Source organism: Ambystoma mexicanum, unplaced genomic scaffold (assembly GCF_040938575.1).
Source record: "Ambystoma mexicanum isolate Mex_15411 unplaced genomic scaffold, UKY_AmexF1_1 Mex_scaf1, whole genome shotgun sequence".
In the NCBI taxonomy this organism is placed as follows: Eukaryota; Metazoa; Chordata; class Amphibia; order Caudata; family Ambystomatidae; genus Ambystoma; species Ambystoma mexicanum.
Genome location: NW_027182324.1, coordinates 91,210 through 113,191, shown reverse-complemented (window position 1 = coordinate 113,191; position 21,982 = coordinate 91,210). Strand labels below are relative to the sequence as shown.

Genomic DNA, 21,982 nt, shown 5'->3' with positions numbered 1-21,982 from the left:
GTGAAATCCATTTTTTTTAAGGCTGGGCTTCTGTTGCAATATAACTTTTCAAAATGTTTTCCAATTGACTGAAACTCCATTGCACAAAACGAGCATGTCATTAATCGTCGATTTAGAGTGGACTGCATTGCCCAGTGTGTGCATTGAGGAGCACATGTTCGTCTTTACTGGGGAGCAAGTTTGCACTCATGAATGTGGCAAAACATTCAAATGCGTGGGGTGGATGACCATTAAAGTCCTACATGCTGCAAATCTCTATATCTGGATACGGAATGACTGAAAAAAGTTATGTCTCCAGTGTCAAAATGTGTGTAATGCACTAGTAATTCATTTCCTTTATTGACCAGTGAGGTAGCCATGTATGGAGGTGCTGTCGAGTGAAAATCAAGTTTCAAATGGCAGTGATCCCTGTGCCTGGATAGCTCAGTCGGTAGAGCATCAGACTTTTAATCTGAGGGTCCAGGGTTCAAGTCCCTGTTCAGGCGTACCTTTGCTTCTTTTACAATAAATTAAGCAGGAAATATGAATTGCTCATTCTAATATTTGCTATTTCTGATGGCATGGCAACCTTGGGCAATATGACTCGAAGGTAGTGGAGTCCAGAGTTCTTGGATGCTTTGCCAACATTTTAAGCCTGACTGTGCTTCTAAATAGCATGCAATAGCAATCTTTGTACAAAGTTTTAATATTGGGGAGACAGATTGGTCGAAAAAAAAGCAGAGAGGCACTGCTGAGATTCAAACTCAGGATCTCCTGTTTACTTGACAGGCGCTTTAACCAACTAAGCCAGAGCACCTTTTTTGCATCTAGTCTCCTTTCCTTCCTCATGTAATCATTTAGAAGTGAAATCCACTTTTTTAAGGCTGGGCTTCTGTTGCAATATAACTTTTCAAAATGTTTTCCAATTGACTGAAACTCCATTGCACAAAACGAGCATGTCATTAATCGTCGATTTAGAGTGGACTGCATTGCCCAGTGTGTGCATTGAGGAGCACATGTTCGTCTTTACTGGGGAGCAAGTTTGCACTCATGAATGTGGCAAAACATTCAAATCCGTAAGTGGGTGAACATTAAAGTCCTAGATGCTGCAAATCTCTATATCTGGATACGGAATGACTGAAAAAAGTTATGTCTCCAGTGTCAAAATGTGTGTAATGCACTAGTAATTCATTTCCTTTATTGACCAGTGAGGTAGCCATGTATGGAGGTGCTGTAGAGTGAAAATCAAGTTTCAAATGGACAGTGATCCCTGTGCCTGGATAGCTCAGTCGGTAGAGCATCAGACTTTTAATCTGAGGGTCCAGGGTTCAAGTCACTGTTCAGGCGTACCTATGCTTCTTTTACAAAAAATTAAGCAGGAAATATGAATTGCTCATTCTAATATGTGCTATTTCTGATGGCATCGCAACCTTGGGCAATATGACTCTAAGGTAGTGGAGTCCAGAGTTTTTGGATGCTTTGCCAACATTTCAAGCCTGACTGTGCTTCTAAATAGCATGAAATAGCAATCTTTGTACAAAGTTTTAATATTGGGGAGACAGATTGGTCGAAAAAAAAGCAGACAGGCGCTGCTGAGATTCGAACTCAGGATCTCCTGTTTACTAGACAGGCGCTTTAACCAACTAAGCCACAGCACCTTTTTTGCATCTGGTCTCCTTTCCTTCCTCATGTAATCATTTAGAAGTGAAATCCATTTTTTTTAAGGCTGGGCTTCTGTTGCAATATAACTTTTCAAAATGTTTTCCAATTGACTGAAACTCCATTGCACAAAACGAGCATGTCATTAATCGTCGATTTAGAGTGGACTGCATTGCCCAGTGTGTGCATTGAGGAGCACATGTTCGTCTTTACTGGGGAGCAAGTTTGCACTCATGAATGTGGCAAAACATTCAAATCCGTAAGTGGGTGAACATTAAAGTCCTAGATGCTGCAAATCTCTATATCTGGATACGGAATGACTGAAAAAAGTTATGTCTCCAGTGTCAAAATGTGTGTAATGCACTAGTAATTCATTTCCTTTATTGACCAGTGAGGTAGCCATGTATGGAGGTGCTGTAGAGTGAAAATCAAGTTTCAAATGGGCAGTGATCCCTGTGCCTGGATAGCTCAGTCGGTAGAGCATCAGACTTTTAATCTGAGGGTCCAGGGTTCAAGTCCCTGCTCAGGCATACCTTCGCTTCTTTTACAAAAAATTAAGCAGGAAATATGAATTGCTCATTCTAATATGTGCTATTTCTGATGGCATCGCAACCTTGGGCAATATGACTCTAAGGTAGTGGAGTCCAGAGTTCTTGGATGCTTTGCCAACATTTCAAGCCTGACTGTGCTTCTAAATAGCATGAAACAGCAATCTTTGTTCAAAGTTTTAATATTGGGGAGACAGATTGGTCGAAAAAAAAGCAGACAGGCGCTGCTGAGATTCGAACTCAGGATCTCCTGTTTACTAGACAGGCGCTTTAACCAACTAAGCCATAGCACCTTTTTTGCATCTGGTCTCCTTTCCTTCCTCATGTAATCATTTAGAAGTGAAATCCACTTTTTTAAGGCTGGGCTTCTGTTGCAATATAACTTTTCAAAATGTTTTCCAATTGACTGAAACTCCATTGCACAAAACGAGCATGTCATTAATCGTCGATTTAGAGTGGACTGCATTGCCCAGTGTGTGCATTGAGGAGCACATGTTCGTCTTTACTGGGGAGCAAGTTTGCACTCATGAATGTGGCAAAACATTCAAATCCGTAAGTGGGTGAACATTAAAGTCCTAGATGCTGCAAATCTCTATATCTGGATACGGAATGACTGAAAAAAGTTATGTCTCCAGTGTCAAAATGTGTGTAATGCACTAGTAATTCATTTCCTTTATTGACCAGTGAGGTAGCCATGTATGGAGGTGCTGTAGAGTGAAAATCAAGTTTCAAATGAGCAGTGATCCCTGTGCCTGGATAGCTCAGTCGGTAGAGCATCAGACTTTTAATCTGAGGGTCCAGGGGTCAAGTCCCTGTTCAGGCGTACCGTTGCTTCTTTTACAAAAATTTAAGCAGGAAATATGAATTGCTCATTCTAATATGTGCTATTTCTGATGGCATCGCAACCTTGGGCAATATGACTCTAAGGTAGTGGAGTCCAGAGTTCTTGGATGCTTTGCCAACATTTCAAGCCTGACTGTGCTTCTAAATAGCATGAAATAGCAATCTTTGTACAAAGTTTTAATATTGGGGAGACAGATTGGTCGAAAAAAAAGCAGACAGGCGCTGCTGAGATTCGAACTCAGGATCTCCTGTTTACTAGACAGGCGCTTTAACCAACTAAGCCACAGCACCTTTTTTGCATCTGGTCTCCTTTCCATTCTCATGTAATCATTTAGAAGTGAAATCCACTTTTTTAAGGCTGGGCTTCTGTTGCAATATAACTTTTCAAAATGTTTTCCAATTGACTGAAACTCCATTGCACAAAACGAGCATGTCATTAATCGTCGATTTAGAGTGGACTGCATTGCCCAGTGTGTGCATTGAGGAGCACATGTTCGTCTTTACTGGGGAGCAAGTTTGCACTCATGAATGTGGCAAAACATTCAAATCCGTAAGTGGGTGAACATTAAAGTCCTAGATGCTGCAAATCTCTATATCTGGATACGGAATGACTGAAAAAAGTTATGTCTCCAGTGTCAAAATGTGTGTAATGCACTAGTAATTCATTTCCTTTATTGACCAGTGAGGTAGCCATGTATGGAGGTGCTGTAGAGTGAAAATCAAGTTTCAAATGGCAGTGATCCATGTGCATGGATAGCTCAGTCGGTAGAGCATCAGACTTTTAATCTGAGGGTCCAGGGTTCAAGTCCCTGTTCAGGCGTACCTTTGCTTCTTTTACAAAAAATTAAGCAGGAAATATGAATTGCTCATTCTAATATGTGCTATTTCTGATGGCATCGCAACCTTGGGCAATATGACTCTAAGGTAGTGGAGTCCAGAGTTCTTGGATGCTTTGCCAACATATCAAGCCTGACTGTGCTTCTAAATAGCATGAAATAGCAATCTTTGTACAAAGTTTTAATATTGGGGAGACGGATTGGTCGAAAAAAAGCAGACAGGCGCTGCTGAGATTCTAACTCAGGATCTCCTGTTTACTAGACAGGCGCTTTAACCAACTAAGCCACAGCACCTTTTTTGCATCTGGTCTCCTTTCCTTCCTCATGTAATCATTTAGAAGTGAAATCCACTTTTTTAAGGCTGGGCTTCTGTTGCAATATAACTTTTCAAAATGTTTTCCAATTGACTGAAACTCCATTGCACAAAACGAGCATGTCATTAATCGTCGATTTAGAGTGGACTGCATTGCCCAGTGTGTGCATTGAGGAGCACATGTTCGTATTTACTGGGGAGCAAGTTTGCACTCATGAATGTGGCAAAACATTCAAATCCGTAAGTGGGTGAACATTAAAGTCCTAGATGCTGCAAATCTCTATATCTGGATACGGAATGACTGAAAAAAGTTATGTCTCCAGTGTCAAAATGTGTGTAATGCACTAGTAATTCATTTCCTTTATTGACCAGTGAGGTAGCCATGTATGGAGGTGCTGTAGAGTGAAAATCAAGTTTCAAATGGCAGGGATCCCTGTGCCTGGATAGCTCAGTCGGTAGAGCATCAGACTTTTAATCTGAGGGTCCAGGGTTCAAGTCCCTGTTCAGGCGTACCTTTGCTTCTTTTACAATAAATTAAGCAGGAAATATGAATTGCTCATTCTAATATTTGCTATTTCTGATGGCATGGCAACCTTGGGCAATATGACTCGAAGGTAGTGGAGTCCAGAGTTCTTGGATGCTTTGCCAACATTTTAAGCCTGTCTGTGCTTCTAAATAGCATGCAATAGCAATCTTTGTACAAAGTTTTAATATTGGGGAGACAGATTGGTCGAAAAAAAAGCAGAGAGGCACTGCTGAGATTCAAACTCAGGATCTCCTGTTTACTTGACAGGCACTTTAACCAATTAAGCCACAGCACCTTTTTTGCATCTAGTCTCCTTTCCTTCCTCATGTAATCATTTAGAAGTGAAATCCACTTTTTTTAAGGCTGGGCTACTGTTGCAATATAACTTTTCAAAATGTTTTCCAATTGACTGAAACTCCATTGCACAAAACGAGCATGTCATTAATCGTCGATTTAGAGTGGACTGCATTGCCCAGTGTGTGCATTGAGGAGCACATGTTCGTCTTTACTGGGGAGCAAGTTTGCACTCATGAATGTGGCAAAACATTCAAATCCGTAAGTGGGTGAACATTAAAGTCCTAGATGCTGCAAATCTCTATATCTGGATACGGAATGACTGAAAAAAGTTATGTCTCCAGTGTCAAAATGTGTGTAATGCACTAGTAATTCATTTCCTTTATTGACCAGTGAGGTAGCCATGTATGGAGGTGCTGTAGAGTGAAAATCAAGTTTCAAATGGGCAGTGATCCCTGTGCCTGGATAGCTCAGTCGGTAGAGCATCAGACTTTTAATCTGAGGGTCCAGGGTTCAAGTCACTGTTCAGGCGTACCTATGCTTCTTTTACAAAAAATTAAGTAGGAAATATGAATTGCTCATTCTAATATGTGCTATTTCTGATGGCATCGCAACCTTGGGCAATATGACTCTAAGGTAGTGGAGTCCAGAGTTTTTGGATGCTTTGCCAACATTTCAAGCCTGACTGTGCTTCTAAATAACATGAAATAGCAATCTTTGTACAAAGTTTTAATATTGGGGAGACAGATTGGTCGAAAAAAAAGCAGACAGGCGCTGCTGAGATTCGAACTCAGGATCTCCTGTTTACTAGACAGGCGCTTTAACCAACTAAGCCACAGCACCTTTTTTGCATCTGGTCTCCTTTCCTTCCTCATGTAATCATTTAGAAGTGAAATCCATTTTTTTTAAGGCTGGGCTTCTGTTGCAATATAACTTTTCAAAATGTTTTCCAATTGACTGAAACTCCATTGCACAAAACGAGCATGTCATTAATCGTCGATTTAGAGTGGACTGCATTGCCCAGTGTGTGCATTGAGGAGCACATGTTCGTCTTTACTGGGGAGCAAGTTTGCACTCATGAATGTGGCAAAACATTCAAATGCGTGGGGTGGATGACCATTAAAGTCCTACATGCTGCAAATCTCTATATCTGGATACGGAATGACTGAAAAAAGTTATGTCTCCAGTGTCAAAATGTGTGTAATGCACTAGTAATTCATTTCCTTTATTGACCAGTGAGGTAGCCATGTATGGAGGTGCTGTCGAGTGAAAATCAAGTTTCAAATGGCAGTGATCCCTGTGCCTGGATAGCTCAGTCGGTAGAGCATCAGACTTTTAATCTGAGGGTCCAGGGTTCAAGTCCCTGTTCAGGCGTACCTTTGCTTCTTTTACAATAAATTAAGCAGGAAATATGAATTGCTCATTCTAATATTTGCTATTTCTGATGGCATGGCAACCTTGGGCAATATGACTCGAAGGTAGTGGAGTCCAGAGTTCTTGGATGCTTTGCCAACATTTTAAGCCTGACTGTGCTTCTAAATAGCATGCAATAGCAATCTTTGTACAAAGTTTTAATATTGGGGAGACAGATTGGTCGAAAAAAAAGCAGAGAGGCACTGCTGAGATTCAAACTCAGGATCTCCTGTTTACTTGACAGGCGCTTTAACCAACTAAGCCAGAGCACCTTTTTTGCATCTAGTCTCCTTTCCTTCCTCATGTAATCATTTAGAAGTGAAATCCACTTTTTTAAGGCTGGGCTTCTGTTGCAATATAACTTTTCAAAATGTTTTCCAATTGACTGAAACTCCATTGCACAAAACGAGCATGTCATTAATCGTCGATTTAGAGTGGACTGCATTGCCCAGTGTGTGCATTGAGGAGCACATGTTCGTCTTTACTGGGGAGCAAGTTTGCACTCATGAATGTGGCAAAACATTCAAATCCGTAAGTGGGTGAACATTAAAGTCCTAGATGCTGCAAATCTCTATATCTGGATACGGAATGACTGAAAAAAGTTATGTCTCCAGTGTCAAAATGTGTGTAATGCACTAGTAATTCATTTCCTTTATTGACCAGTGAGGTAGCCATGTATGGAGGTGCTGTAGAGTGAAAATCAAGTTTCAAATGGACAGTGATCCCTGTGCCTGGATAGCTCAGTCGGTAGAGCATCAGACTTTTAATCTGAGGGTCCAGGGTTCAAGTCACTGTTCAGGCGTACCTATGCTTCTTTTACAAAAAATTAAGCAGGAAATATGAATTGCTCATTCTAATATGTGCTATTTCTGATGGCATCGCAACCTTGGGCAATATGACTCTAAGGTAGTGGAGTCCAGAGTTTTTGGATGCTTTGCCAACATTTCAAGCCTGACTGTGCTTCTAAATAGCATGAAATAGCAATCTTTGTACAAAGTTTTAATATTGGGGAGACAGATTGGTCGAAAAAAAAGCAGACAGGCGCTGCTGAGATTCGAACTCAGGATCTCCTGTTTACTAGACAGGCGCTTTAACCAACTAAGCCACAGCACCTTTTTTGCATCTGGTCTCCTTTCCTTCCTCATGTAATCATTTAGAAGTGAAATCCATTTTTTTAAGGCTGGGCTTCTGTTGCAATATAACTTTTCAAAATGTTTTCCAATTGACTGAAACTCCATTGCACAAAACGAGCATGTCATTAATCGTCGATTTAGAGTGGACTGCATTGCCCAGTGTGTGCATTGAGGAGCACATGTTCGTCTTTACTGGGGAGCAAGTTTGCACTCATGAATGTGGCAAAACATTCAAATCCGTAAGTGGGTGAACATTAAAGTCCTAGATGCTGCAAATCTCTATATCTGGATACGGAATGACTGAAAAAAGTTATGTCTCCAGTGTCAAAATGTGTGTAATGCACTAGTAATTCATTTCCTTTATTGACCAGTGAGGTAGCCATGTATGGAGGTGCTGTAGAGTGAAAATCAAGTTTCAAATGGGCAGTGATCCCTGTGCCTGGATAGCTCAGTCGGTAGAGCATCAGACTTTTAATCTGAGGGTCCAGGGTTCAAGTCCCTGCTCAGGCATACCTTCGCTTCTTTTACAAAAAATTAAGCAGGAAATATGAATTGCTCATTCTAATATGTGCTATTTCTGATGGCATCGCAACCTTGGGCAATATGACTCTAAGGTAGTGGAGTCCAGAGTTCTTGGATGCTTTGCCAACATTTCAAGCCTGACTGTGCTTCTAAATAGCATGAAACAGCAATCTTTGTTCAAAGTTTTAATATTGGGGAGACAGATTGGTCGAAAAAAAAGCAGACAGGCGCTGCTGAGATTCGAACTCAGGATCTCCTGTTTACTAGACAGGCGCTTTAACCAACTAAGCCATAGCACCTTTTTTGCATCTGGTCTCCTTTCCTTCCTCATGTAATCATTTAGAAGTGAAATCCACTTTTTTAAGGCTGGGCTTCTGTTGCAATATAACTTTTCAAAATGTTTTCCAATTGACTGAAACTCCATTGCACAAAACGAGCATGTCATTAATCGTCGATTTAGAGTGGACTGCATTGCCCAGTGTGTGCATTGAGGAGCACATGTTCGTCTTTACTGGGGAGCAAGTTTGCACTCATGAATGTGGCAAAACATTCAAATCCGTAAGTGGGTGAACATTAAAGTCCTAGATGCTGCAAATCTCTATATCTGGATACGGAATGACTGAAAAAAGTTATGTCTCCAGTGTCAAAATGTGTGTAATGCACTAGTAATTCATTTCCTTTATTGACCAGTGAGGTAGCCATGTATGGAGGTGCTGTAGAGTGAAAATCAAGTTTCAAATGAGCAGTGATCCCTGTGCCTGGATAGCTCAGTCGGTAGAGCATCAGACTTTTAATCTGATGGTCCAGGGTTCAAGTCCCTGTTGCATCTGGTCTCCTTTCCTTCCTCATGTAATCATTTAGAAGTGAAATCCACTTTTTTTAAGGCTGGGCTTCTGTTGCAATATAACTTTTCAAAATGTTTTCCAATTGACTGAAACTCCATTGCACAAAACGAGCATGTCAGTAATCGACGATTTAGAGTGGACTGCATTGCCCAGTGTGTGCATTGAGGAGCACATGTACGTCTTTACTGGGGAGCAAGTTTGCACTCATGAATGTGGCAAAACATTCAAATCCGTGGGGTGGATGACCATTAAAGTCCTAGATGCTGCAAATCTCTATATCTGGATACGGAATGACTGAAAAAAGTCATGTCTCCAGTGTCAAAATGTGTGTAATGCACTAGTAATTCATTTCCTTTATTGACCAGTGAGGTAGCCATGTATGGAAGTGCTGTAGAGTGAAAATCAAGTTTCAAATGGGCAGTGATCCTGTGGGTCCAGGGTTCAAGTCCCTGTTCAAGCGTACCTTTGCTTCTTTTACAAAAAATTAAGCAGGAAATATGAATTGCTCATTCGAATATGTGTTATTTCTGATGGCATCTCAACCTTGGGCAATATGACTCTAAGGTAGTGGAGACCAGAGTTCTTGGGTGCTTTGCCAACATTTCAAGCCTGACTGTGCTTCTAAATAGCATGAAATAGCAATCTTTGTACAAAGTTTTAATATTGGGGAGACAGATTGGTCGAAAAAAAAGCAGACAGGCGCTGCTGAGATTCGAACTCAGGATCTCCTTTTTACTAGACAGGCGCTTTAACCAACTAAGCCACAGCACCTTTTTTGCATCTGGTCTCCTTTCCTTCCTCATGTAATCATTTAGAAGTGAAATCCACTTTTTTTAAGGCTGGGCTTCTGTTGCAATATAACCTTTCAAAATGTTTTCCAATTGACTGAAACTCCATTGCACAAAACGAGCATGTCATTAATCGTCGATTTAGAGTGGACGGCATTGCCCAGTGTGTGCATTGAGGAGCACATGTTCGTCTTTACTGGGGAGCAAGTTTGCACTCATGAATGTGGCAAAACATTCAAATCCGTAAGTGGGTGAACATTAAAGTCCTAGATGCTGCAAATCTCTATATCTGGATACGGAATGACTGAAAAAAGTTATGTCTCCAGTGTCAAAATGTGTGTAATGCACTAGTAATTCATTTCCTTTATTGACCAGTGAGGTAGCCATGTATGGAGGTGCTGTAGAGTGAAAATCAAGTTTCAAATGGCAGTGATCCCTGTGCCTGGATAGCTCAGTCGGTAGAGCATCAAACTTTTAATCTGAGGGTCCAGGGTTCAAGTCCCTGCTCAGGCGTACCTTCGCTTCTTTTACAAAAAATTAAGCAGGAAATATGAATTGCTCATTCTAATATGTGCTGTTTCTGATGGCATCGCAACCTTGGGCAATATGACTCTAAGGTAGTGGAGTCCAGAGTTCTTGGATGCTTTGCCAACATTTCAAGCCTGACTGTGCTTCTAAATAGCATGAAATAGCAATCTTTGTACAAAGTTTTAATATTGGGGAGACAGATTGGTCGAAAAAAAAGCAGACAGGCGCTGCTGAGATTCGAACTCAGGATCTCCTGTTTACTAGACAGGTGCTTTAACCAACTAAGCCACAGCCCCTTTTTTGCATCTGGTCTCCTTTCCTTCCTCATGTAATCAATCAGAAGTGAAATCCACTTTTTTAAGGCTGGGCTTCTGTTGCAATATAACTTTTCAAAATGTTTTCCAATTGACTGAAACTCCATTGCACAAAACGAGCATGTCATTAATCGTCGATTTAGAGCGGACTGCATTGCCCAGTGTGTGCATTGAGGTGCACATGTACGTCTTTACTGGGGAGCAAGTTTGCACTCATGAATGTGGCAAAACATTCAAATCCGTAAGTGGGTGAACATTAAAGTCCTAGATGCTGCAAATCTCTATATCTGGATACGGAATGACTGAAAAAAGTTATGTCTCCAGTGTCAAAATGTGTGTAATGCACTAGTAATTCATTTCCTTTATTGACCAGTGAGGTAGCCATGTATGGAGGTGCTGTAGAGTGAAAATCAAGTTTCAAATGGGCAGTGATCCCTGTGCCTGGATAGCTCAGTCGGTAGAGCATCAGACTTTTAATCTGAGGGTCCAGGGTTCAAGTCACTGTTCAGGCGTACCTTTGCTTCTTTTACAAAAAATTAAGCAGGAAATATGAATTGCTCATTCTAATATGTGCTATTTCTGATGGCATCCCAACCTTGGGCAATATGACTCTAAGGTAGTGGAGTCCAGAGTTCTTGGATGCTTTGCCAACATTTCAAGCCTGACTGTGCTTCTAAATAGCATGAAATAGCAATCTTTGTACAAAGTTTTAATATTGGGGAGACAGATTGGTCGAAAAAAAAGCAGACAGGCGCTGCTGAGATTCGAACTCAGGATCTCCTGTTTACTAGACAGGCGCTTTAACCAACTAAGCCACAGCACCTTTTTTGCATCTGGTCTCCTTTCCTTCCTCATGTAATCATTTAGAAGTGAAATCCATTTTTTTTAAGGCTGGGCTTCTGTTGAAATATAACTTTTCAAAATGTTTTCCAATTGACTGAAACTCCATTGCACAAAACGAGCATGTCATTAATCGTCGATTTAGAGCGGACTGCATTGCCCAGTGTGTGCATTGAGGTGCACATGTACGTCTTTACTGGGGAGCAAGTTTGCACTCATGAATGTGGCAAAACATTCAAATCCGTAAGTGGGTGACCATTAAAGTCCTAGATGCTGCAAATCTCTACATCTGGATACGGAATGACTGAAAAAAGTTATGTCTCCAGTGTCAAAATGTGTGTAATGCACTAGTAATTCATTTCCTTTATTGACCAGTGAGGTAGCCATGTATGGAGGTGCTGTAGAGTGAAAATCAAGTTTCAAATGGGCAGTGATCCCTGTGCCTGGATAGCTCAGTCGGTAGAGCATCAGACTTTTAATCTGATGGTCCAGGGTTCAAGTCCCTGTTGCATCTGGTCTCCTTTCCTTCCTCATGTAATCATTTAGAAGTGAAATCCACTTTTTTAAGGCTGGGCTTCTGTTGCAATATAACTTTTCAAAATGTTTTCCAATTGACTGAAACTCCATTGCACAAAACGAGCATGTCAGTAATCGACGATTTAGAGTGGACTGCATTGCCCAGTGTGTGCATTGAGGAGCACATGTACGTCTTTACTGGGGAGCAAGTTTGCACTCATGAATGTGGCAAAACATTCAAATCCGTGGGGTGGATGACCATTAAAGTCCTACATGCTGCAAATCTCTATATCTGGATACGGAATGACTGAAAAAAGTTATGTCTCCAGTGTCAAAATGTGTGTAATGCACTAGTAATTCATTTCCTTTATTGACCAGTGAGGTAGCCATGTATGGAGGTGCTGTCGAGTGAAAATCAAGTTTCAAATGGCAGTGAACCCTGTGCCTGGATAGCTCAGTCGGTAGAGCATCAGACTTTTAATCTGAGGGTCCAGGGTTCAAGTCCCTGTTCAGGCGTACCTTTGCTTCTTTTACAATAAATTAAGCAGGAAATATGAATTGCTCATTCTAATATTTGCTATTTCTGATGGCATGGCAACCTTGGGCAATATGACTCGAAGGTAGTGGAGTCCAGAGTTCTTGGATGCTTTGCCAACATTTTAAGCCTGACTGTGCTTCTAAATAGCATGCAATAGCAATCTTTGTACAAAGTTTTAATATTGGGGAGACAGATTGGTCGAAAAAAAAGCAGAGAGGCACTGCTGAGATTCAAACTCAGGATCTCCTGTTTACTTGACAGGCGCTTTAACCAACTAAGCCAGAGCACCTTTTTTGCATCTAGTCTCCTTTCCTTCCTCATGTAATCATTTAGAAGTGAAATCCACTTTTTTAAGGCTGGGCTTCTGTTGCAATATAACTTTTCAAAATGTTTTCCAATTGACTGAAACTCCATTGCACAAAACGAGCATGTCATTAATCGTCGATTTAGAGTGGACTGCATTGCCCAGTGTGTGCATTGAGGAGCACATGTTCGTCTTTACTGGGGAGCAAGTTTGCACTCATGAATGTGGCAAAACATTCAAATCCGTAAGTGGGTGAACATTAAAGTCCTAGATGCTGCAAATCTCTATATCTGGATACGGAATGACTGAAAAAAGTTATGTCTCCAGTGTCAAAATGTGTGTAATGCACTAGTAATTCATTTCCTTTATTGACCAGTGAGGTAGCCATGTATGGAGGTGCTGTAGAGTGAAAATCAAGTTTCAAATGGACAGTGATCCCTGTGCCTGGATAGCTCAGTCGGTAGAGCATCAGACTTTTAATCTGAGGGTCCAGGGTTCAAGTCACTGTTCAGGCGTACCTATGCTTCTTTTACAAAAAATTAAGCAGGAAATATGAATTGCTCATTCTAATATGTGCTATTTCTGATGGCATCGCAACCTTGGGCAATATGACTCTAAGGTAGTGGAGTCCAGAGTTTTTGGATGCTTTGCCAACATTTCAAGCCTGACTGTGCTTCTAAATAGCATGAAATAGCAATCTTTGTACAAAGTTTTAATATTGGGGAGACAGATTGGTCGAAAAAAAAGCAGACAGGCGCTGCTGAGATTCGAACTCAGGATCTCCTGTTTACTAGACAGGCGCTTTAACCAACTAAGCCACAGCACCTTTTTTGCATCTGGTCTCCTTTCCTTCCTCATGTAATCATTTAGAAGTGAAATCCATTTTTTTAAGGCTGGGCTTCTGTTGCAATATAACTTTTCAAAATGTTTTCCAATTGACTGAAACTCCATTGCACAAAACGAGCATGTCATTAATCGTCGATTTAGAGTGGACTGCATTGCCCAGTGTGTGCATTGAGGAGCACATGTTCGTCTTTACTGGGGAGCAAGTTTGCACTCATGAATGTGGCAAAACATTCAAATCCGTAAGTGGGTGAACATTAAAGTCCTAGATGCTGCAAATCTCTATATCTGGATACGGAATGACTGAAAAAAGTTATGTCTCCAGTGTCAAAATGTGTGTAATGCACTAGTAATTCATTTCCTTTATTGACCAGTGAGGTAGCCATGTATGGAGGTGCTGTAGAGTGAAAATCAAGTTTCAAATGGGCAGTGATCCCTGTGCCTGGATAGCTCAGTCGGTAGAGCATCAGACTTTTAATCTGAGGGTCCAGGGTTCAAGTCCCTGCTCAGGCATACCTTCGCTTCTTTTACAAAAAATTAAGCAGGAAATATGAATTGCTCATTCTAATATGTGCTATTTCTGATGGCATCGCAACCTTGGGCAATATGACTCTAAGGTAGTGGAGTCCAGAGTTCTTGGATGCTTTGCCAACATTTCAAGCCTGACTGTGCTTCTAAATAGCATGAAACAGCAATCTTTGTTCAAAGTTTTAATATTGGGGAGACAGATTGGTCGAAAAAAAAGCAGACAGGCGCTGCTGAGATTCGAACTCAGGATCTCCTGTTTACTAGACAGGCGCTTTAACCAACTAAGCCATAGCACCTTTTTTGCATCTGGTCTCCTTTCCTTCCTCATGTAATCATTTAGAAGTGAAATCCACTTTTTTAAGGCTGGGCTTCTGTTGCAATATAACTTTTCAAAATGTTTTCCAATTGACTGAAACTCCATTGCACAAAACGAGCATGTCATTAATCGTCGATTTAGAGTGGACTGCATTGCCCAGTGTGTGCATTGAGGAGCACATGTTCGTCTTTACTGGGGAGCAAGTTTGCACTCATGAATGTGGCAAAACATTCAAATCCGTAAGTGGGTGAACATTAAAGTCCTAGATGCTGCAAATCTCTATATCTGGATACGGAATGACTGAAAAAAGTTATGTCTCCAGTGTCAAAATGTGTGTAATGCACTAGTAATTCATTTCCTTTATTGACCAGTGAGGTAGCCATGTATGGAGGTGCTGTAGAGTGAAAATCAAGTTTCAAATGAGCAGTGATCCCTGTGCCTGGATAGCTCAGTCGGTAGAGCATCAGACTTTTAATCTGATGGTCCAGGGTTCAAGTCCCTGTTGCATCTGGTCTCCTTTCCTTCCTCATGTAATCATTTAGAAGTGAAATCCACTTTTTTTAAGGCTGGGCTTCTGTTGCAATATAACTTTTCAAAATGTTTTCCAATTGACTGAAACTCCATTGCACAAAACGAGCATGTCAGTAATCGACGATTTAGAGTGGACTGCATTGCCCAGTGTGTGCATTGAGGAGCACATGTACGTCTTTACTGGGGAGCAAGTTTGCACTCATGAATGTGGCAAAACATTCAAATCCGTGGGGTGGATGACCATTAAAGTCCTAGATGCTGCAAATCTCTATATCTGGATACGGAATGACTGAAAAAAGTCATGTCTCCAGTGTCAAAATGTGTGTAATGCACTAGTAATTCATTTCCTTTATTGACCAGTGAGGTAGCCATGTATGGAAGTGCTGTAGAGTGAAAATCAAGTTTCAAATGGGCAGTGATCCTGTGGGTCCAGGGTTCAAGTCCCTGTTCAAGCGTACCTTTGCTTCTTTTACAAAAAATTAAGCAGGAAATATGAATTGCTCATTCGAATATGTGTTATTTCTGATGGCATCTCAACCTTGGGCAATATGACTCTAAGGTAGTGGAGACCAGAGTTCTTGGGTGCTTTGCCAACATTTCAAGCCTGACTGTGCTTCTAAATAGCATGAAATAGCAATCTTTGTACAAAGTTTTAATATTGGGGAGACAGATTGGTCGAAAAAAAAGCAGACAGGCGCTGCTGAGATTCGAACTCAGGATCTCCTTTTTACTAGACAGGCGCTTTAACCAACTAAGCCACAGCACCTTTTTTGCATCTGGTCTCCTTTCCTTCCTCATGTAATCATTTAGAAGTGAAATCCACTTTTTTTAAGGCTGGGCTTCTGTTGCAATATAACCTTTCAAAATGTTTTCCAATTGACTGAAACTCCATTGCACAAAACGAGCATGTCATTAATCGTCGATTTAGAGTGGACGGCATTGCCCAGTGTGTGCATTGAGGAGCACATGTTCGTCTTTACTGGGGAGCAAGTTTGCACTCATGAATGTGGCAAAACATTCAAATCCGTAAGTGGGTGAACATTAAAGTCCTAGATGCTGCAAATCTCTATATCTGGATACGGAATGACTGAAAAAAGTTATGTCTCCAGTGTCAAAATGTGTGTAATGCACTAGTAATTCATTTCCTTTATTGACCAGTGAGGTAGCCATGTATGGAGGTGCTGTAGAGTGAAAATCAAGTTTCAAATGGCAGTGATCCCTGTGCCTGGATAGCTCAGTCGGTAGAGCATCAAACTTTTAATCTGAGGGTCCAGGGTTCAAGTCCCTGCTCAGGCGTACCTTCGCTTCTTTTACAAAAAATTAAGCAGGAAATATGAATTGCTCATTCTAATATGTGCTGTTTCTGATGGCATCGCAACCTTGGGCAATATGACTCTAAGGTAGTGGAGTCCAGAGTTCTTGGATGCTTTGCCAACATTTCAAGCCTGACTGTGCTTCTAAATAGCATGAAATAGCAATCTTTGTACAAAGTTTTAATATTGGGGAGACAGATTGGTCGAAAAAAAAGCAGACAGGCGCTGCTGAGATTCGAACTCAGGATCTCCTGTTTACTAGACAGGTGCTTTAACCAACTAAGCCACAGCCCCTTTTTTGCATCTGGTCTCCTTTCCTTCCTCATGTAATCAATCAGAAGTGAAATCCACTTTTTTAAGGCTGGGCTTCTGTTGCAATATAACTTTTCAAAATGTTTTCCAATTGACTGAAACTCCATTGCACAAAACGAGCATGTCATTAATCGTCGATTTAGAGCGGACTGCATTGCCCAGTGTGTGCATTGAGGTGCACATGTACGTCTTTACTGGGGAGCAAGTTTGCACTCATGAATGTGGCAAAACATTCAAATCCGTAAGTGGGTGAACATTAAAGTCCTAGATGCTGCAAATCTCTATATCTGGATACGGAATGACTGAAAAAAGTTATGTCTCCAGTGTCAAAATGTGTGTAATGCACTAGTAATTCATTTCCTTTATTGACCAGTGAGGTAGCCATGTATGGAGGTGCTGTAGAGTGAAAATCAAGTTTCAAATGGGCAGTGATCCCTGTGCCTGGATAGCTCAGTCGGTAGAGCATCAGACTTTTAATCTGAGGGTCCAGGGTTCAAGTCACTGTTCAGGCGTACCTTTGCTTCTTTTACAAAAAATTAAGCAGGAAATATGAATTGCTCATTCTAATATGTGCTATTTCTGATGGCATCCCAACCTTGGGCAATATGACTCTAAGGTAGTGGAGTCCAGAGTTCTTGGATGCTTTGCCAACATTTCAAGCCTGACTGTGCTTCTAAATAGCATGAAATAGCAATCTTTGTACAAAGTTTTAATATTGGGGAGACAGATTGGTCGAAAAAAAAGCAGACAGGCGCTGCTGAGATTCGAACTCAGGATCTCCTGTTTACTAGACAGGCGCTTTAACCAACTAAGCCACAGCACCTTTTTTGCATCTGGTCTCCTTTCCTTCCTCATGTAATCATTTAGAAGTGAAATCCATTTTTTTTAAGGCTGGGCTTCTGTTGAAATATAACTTTTCAAAATGTTTTCCAATTGACTGAAACTCCATTGCACAAAACGAGCATGTCATTAATCGTCGATTTAGAGCGGACTGCATTGCCCAGTGTGTGCATTGAGGTGCACATGTACGTCTTTACTGGGGAGCAAGTTTGCACTCATGAATGTGGCAAAACATTCAAATCCGTAAGTGGGTGACCATTAAAGTCCTAGATGCTGCAAATCTCTACATCTGGATACGGAATGACTGAAAAAAGTTATGTCTCCAGTGTCAAAATGTGTGTAATGCACTAGTAATTCATTTCCTTTATTGACCAGTGAGGTAGCCATGTATGGAGGTGCTGTAGAGTGAAAATCAAGTTTCAAATGGGCAGTGATCCCTGTGCCTGGATAGCTCAGTCGGTAGAGCATCAGACTTTTAATCTGATGGTCCAGGGTTCAAGTCCCTGTTGCATCTGGTCTCCTTTCCTTCCTCATGTAATCATTTAGAAGTGAAATCCACTTTTTTAAGGCTGGGCTTCTGTTGCAATATAACTTTTCAAAATGTTTTCCAATTGACTGAAACTCCATTGCACAAAACGAGCATGTCAGTAATCGACGATTTAGAGTGGACTGCATTGCCCAGTGTGTGCATTGAGGAGCACATGTACGTCTTTACTGGGGAGCAAGTTTGCACTCATGAATGTGGCAAAACATTCAAATCCGTGGGGTGGATGACCATTAAAGTCCTAGATGCTGCAAATCTCTATATCTGGATACGGAATGACTGAAAAAAGTCATGTCTCCAGTGTCAAAATGTGTGTAATGCACTAGTAATTCATTTCCTTTATTGACCAGTGAGGTAGCCATGTATGGAAGTGCTGTAGAGTGAAAATCAAGTTTCAAATGGGCAGTGATCCTGTGGGTCCAGGGTTCAAGTCCCTGTTCAAGCGTACCTTTGCTTCTTTTACAAAAAATTAAGCAGGAAATATGAATTGCTCATTCTAATATGTGCTATTTCTGATGGCATCGCAACCTTGGGCAATATGACTCTAAGGTAGTGGAGTCCAGAGTTCTTGGATGCTTTGCCAACATTTCAAGCCTGACTGTGGTTCTAAATAGCATGAAATAGCAATCTTTGTACAAAGTTTTAATATTGGGGAGACAGATTGGTCGAAAAAAAAGCAGACAGGCGCTGCTGAGATTCGAACTCAGGATCTCCTGTTTACTAGACAGGCGCTTTAACCAACTAAGCCACAGCACCTTTTTTACATCTTGTCTCCTTTCCTTCCTCATGTAATCATTTAGAAGTGAAATCCACTTTTTTAAGGCTGGGCTTCTGTTGCAATATAACTTTTCAAAATGTTTTCCAATTGACTGAAACTCCATTGCACAAAACGAGCATGTCATTAATCGTTGATTTAGAGTGGACTGCATTGCCCAGTGTGTGCATTGAGGAGCACATGTTCGTCTTTACTGGGGAGCAAGTTTGCACTCATGAATGTGGCAAAACATTCAAATCCGTAAGTGGGTGAACATTAAAGTCCTAGATGCTGCAAATCTCTATATCTGGATACGGAATGACTGAAAAAAGTTATGTCTCCAGTGTCAAAATGTGTGTAATGCACTAGTAATTCATTTCCTTTATTGACCAGTGAGGTAGCCTTGTATGGAGGTGCTGTAGAGTGAAAATCAAGTTTCAAATGGGCAGTGGTCCTTGTGCCTGGATAGCTCAGTCGGTAGAGCATCAGACTTTTAATCTGAGGGTCCAGGGTTCAAGTCACTGTTCAGGCGTACCTATGCTTCTTTTACAAAAAATTAAGTAGGAAATATGAATTGCTCATTCTAATATGTGCTATTTCTGATGGCATCGCAACCTTGGGCAATATGACTCTAAGGTAGTGGAGTCCAGAGTTCTTGGATGCTTTGCCAACATTTCAAGCCTGACTGTGCTTCTAAATAGCATGAAATAGCAATCTTTGTACAAAGTTTTAATATTGGGGAGACAGATTGGTCGAAAAAAAAGCAGACAGGCGCTGCTGAGATTCGAACTCAGGATCTCCTGTTTACTAGACAGGCGCTTTAACCAATTAAGCCACAGCACCTTTTTTGCATCTAGTCTCCTTTCCTTCCTCATGTAATCATTTAGAAGTGAAATCCACTTTTTTTAAGGCTGGGCTACTGTTGCAATATAACTTTTCAAAATGTTTTCCAATTGACTGAAACTCCATTGCACAAAACGAGCATGTCATTAATCGTCGATTTAGAGTGGACTGCATTGCCCAGTGTGTGCATTGAGGAGCACATGTTCGTCTTTACTGGGGAGCAAGTTTGCACTCATGAATGTGGCAAAACATTCAAATCCGTAAGTGGGTGAACATTAAAGTCCTAGATGCTGCAAATCTCTATATCTGGATACGGAATGACTGAAAAAAGTTATGTCTCCAGTGTCAAAATGTGTGTAATGCACTAGTAATTCATTTCCTTTATTGACCAGTGAGGTAGCCATGTATGGAGGTGCTGTAGAGTGAAAATCAAGTTTCAAATGGACAGTGATTCTTGTGCCTGGATAGCTCAGTCGGTAGAGCATCAGACTTTTAATCTGAGGGTCCAGGGTTCAAGTCACTGTTCAGGTGTACCTTTGCTTCTTTTACAAAAAATTAAGCAGGAAATATGAATTGCTCATTCTAATATGTGCGATTTCTGATGGCATCGCAACCTTGGGCAATATGACTCTAAGGTAGTGGAGTCCAGAGTTCTTGGATGCTTTGCCAACATTTCAAGCCTGACTGTGCTTCTAAATAGCATGAAATAGCAATCTTTGTACAAAGTTTTAATATTGGGGAGACAGATTGGTCGAAAAAAAAGCAGACAGGCGCTGCTGAGATTCGAACTCAGGATCTCCTGTTTACTAGACAGGCGCTTTAACCAACTAAGCCACAGCACCTTTTTTGCATCTGGTCTCCTTTCCTTCCTCATGTAATCATTTAGAAGTGAAATCCACTTTTTTAAGGCTGGGCTTCTGTTGCAATATAACTTTTCAAAATGTTTTCCAATTGACTGAAACTCCATTGCACAAAACGAGCATGTCATTAATCGTCGATTTAGAGTGGACTGCATTGCCCAGTGTGTGCATTGAGGAGCACATGTTCGTCTTTACTGGGGAGCAAGTTTGCACTCATGAATGTGGCAAAACATTCAAATCCGTAAGTGGGTGAACATTAAAGTCCTAGATGCTGCAAATCTCTATATCTGGATACGGAATGACTGAAAAAAGTTATGTCTCCAGTGTCAAAATGTGTGTAATGCACTAGTAATTCATTTCCTTTATTGACCAGTGAGGTAGCCATGTATGGAGGTGCTGTAGAGTGAAAATCAAGTTTCAAATGAGCAGTGATCCCTGTGCCTGGATAGCTCAGTCGGTAGAGCATCAGACTTTTAATCTGAGGGTCCAGGGTTCAAGTCCCTGTTCAGGCGTACCTTTGCTTCTTTTACAAAAATTTAAGCAGGAAATATGAATTGCTCATTCTAATATGTGCTATTTCTGATGGCATCGCAACCTTGGGCAATATGACTCTAAGGTAGTGGAGTCCAGAGTTCTTGGATGCTTTGCCAACATTTCAAGCCTGACTGTGCTTCTAAATAGCATGAAATAGCAATCTTTGTACAAAGTTTTAATATTGGGGAGACAGATTGGTCGAAAAAAAAGCAAACAGGCGCTGCTGAGATTCGAACTCAGGATCTCCTGTTTACTAGAAAGACGCTTTAACCAACTAAGCCACAGCACCTTTTTTGCATCTGGTCTCCTTTCCATTCTCATGTAATCATTTAGAAGTGAAATCCACTTTTTTAAGGCTGGGCTTCTGTTGCAATATAACTTTTCAAAATGTTTTCCAATTGACTGAAACTCCATTGCACAAAACGAGCATGTCATTAATCATCGATTTAGAGTGGACTGCATTGCCCAGTGTGTGCATTGAGGAGCACATGTTCGTCTTTACTGGGGAGCAAGTTTGCACTCATGAATGTGGCAAAACATTCAAATCCGTAAGTGGGTGAACATTAAAGTCCTAGATGCTGCAAATCTCTATATCTGGATACGGAATGACTGAAAAAAGTTATGTCTCCAGTGTCAAAATGTGTGTAATGCACTAGTAATTCATTTCCTTTATTGACCAGTGAGGTAGCCATGTATGGAGGTGCTGTAGAGTGAAAATCAAGTTTCAAATGGACAGTGATCCCTGTGCCTGGATAGCTCAGTCGGTAGAGCATCAGACTTTTAATCTGAGGGTCCAGGGTTCAAGTCACTGTTCAGGTGTACCTTTGCTTCTTTTACAAAAAATTAAGCAGGAAATATGAATTGCTCATTCTAATATGTGCGATTTCTGATGGCATCGCAACCTTGGGCAATATGACTCTAAGGTAGTGGAGTCCAGAGTTCTTGGATGCTTTGCCAACATTTCAAGCCTGACTGTGCTTCTAAATAGCATGAAATAGCAATCTTTGTACAAAGTTTTAATATTG

The 21,982-nt window shown here is 41.0% G+C and overlaps 5 non-coding genes across 5 annotated transcripts; all 5 read left to right on the top strand.

The window, feature by feature from the left end:
- Positions 1–412: 412 nt before the first annotated feature.
- TRNAK-UUU (transfer RNA lysine (anticodon UUU)) lies at positions 413–485 on the top strand. The gene has a single exon. It is a non-coding gene; the product is annotated as a tRNA-Lys (tRNA).
- A 4,130-nt stretch (positions 486–4,615) lies between these two features.
- On the top strand, positions 4,616–4,688 carry TRNAK-UUU (transfer RNA lysine (anticodon UUU)). The gene has a single exon. It is a non-coding gene; the product is annotated as a tRNA-Lys (tRNA).
- A 1,611-nt stretch (positions 4,689–6,299) lies between these two features.
- Positions 6,300–6,372, top strand: TRNAK-UUU (transfer RNA lysine (anticodon UUU)). The gene has a single exon. It is a non-coding gene; the product is annotated as a tRNA-Lys (tRNA).
- Positions 6,373–12,340: 5,968 nt separating this feature from the next.
- TRNAK-UUU (transfer RNA lysine (anticodon UUU)) lies at positions 12,341–12,413 on the top strand. Its single transcript has one exon. It is a non-coding gene; the product is annotated as a tRNA-Lys (tRNA).
- An 8,449-nt stretch (positions 12,414–20,862) lies between these two features.
- Positions 20,863–20,935, top strand: TRNAK-UUU (transfer RNA lysine (anticodon UUU)). The gene has a single exon. It is a non-coding gene; the product is annotated as a tRNA-Lys (tRNA).
- The last annotated feature ends 1,047 nt before the right edge of the window (positions 20,936–21,982 follow it).